The sequence below is a fragment of the Octodon degus genome, unplaced genomic scaffold, assembly GCF_000260255.1.
Source record: "Octodon degus isolate 3935 unplaced genomic scaffold, OctDeg1.0 scaffold00014, whole genome shotgun sequence".
Classification (NCBI taxonomy): domain Eukaryota; kingdom Metazoa; phylum Chordata; class Mammalia; order Rodentia; family Octodontidae; genus Octodon; species Octodon degus.
In genome coordinates, this window is record NW_004524590.1 from 236,207 (window position 1) to 237,367 (window position 1,161).

The following is a 1,161-nucleotide window of genomic DNA, read 5'->3' on the forward strand; positions in this document are numbered from 1 at the left end:
GAATGACAAATAAATGACCAGCATTTCTAACAATTTGGGGATAGGATATCTCACTAAGTTCTAGTGTGGCATGGACGTGGATAATGTCCATAACACTTACTGGTGACCAGGTGTGACTTGTGGGACTGAGCTACTGCTATTTCCTTGATATCCACCCTGTAGACCCAGACGGAATCATGACCCATAGGGTGCAAGAGAAGTCCATTTGCAGAGTGTGCTGATGGAAATACCTTGCTGTTGTATACAAAGAATACATGAAAGACTGCTTTTGTATAACTCATTCTCCTGTGTTAAATTGTTTGCCCTCTTTGGTGGGTTCTTCCCATTCTCATTCATGGATTTGTGGTCATTTTGCTCCCTCTCTAGGACATCTTTTAGTAGTTTGTGTAGGTTTGTCTTTGTCATTATGAAATTCTTTAGTTATTCTTTGTCATGGAAGTATTTCACTTCTTCATTATACTTGAAAGAGAGTTTTGCAGGGTATATCAGTCTAGGTTGCAATTTGCTTTCTTGCAAGTCTTGCAAGACTTTGCTCCATGCTCTTCTTGACTTGATGGTTTGTGAAGAGAAATCTGCTGTTATCCTGATAGGTTTTCCTTTAAATGTGATCTGTTTCTTTTGTTTGTTGGCTTTTACTATACTGTTCCTGTGCTGAATTTCTGGGATTTCGATTATTATATGTCTGGGTGTGTTTTTAATTGGGTTGATGTTATTTGGAGTTCTATATGCTTTGGTTACCTGAATGCCAGATAGTTTCCCCATATTTGGGAAGTTTTGTACTATTACTTCTGTCCATATTCTTTTTATATCTTTTTTGTTGACTCCTTTTCTTCTCATTGATGCCTATTAGTCTTACATTTTTCATCTTTGCATCGTCTTGTAGGTATTGAATTACTGTTTCTTGCATCCTAGTTGTTTTTAGGAGATCTTTTCTTTTTCACTAGCTACAGTGGTGTCTTTAAGATCTGAAAGTCTATTCTCACTTTCATTTAAACTTTTGCCAGCATGTGATTGAGGTTTTAAATTCCTGTATATCACTTTGGATCTGCTTCATGCATTCTATTTCTTTTCTATGTTATTTATTCAGGGATTCTATCATTTTTATAGTCTGTTCTATTTTTTATCAGTGTCTTTTTTTTTTTTTTTCTTTTTTTTTTCAAG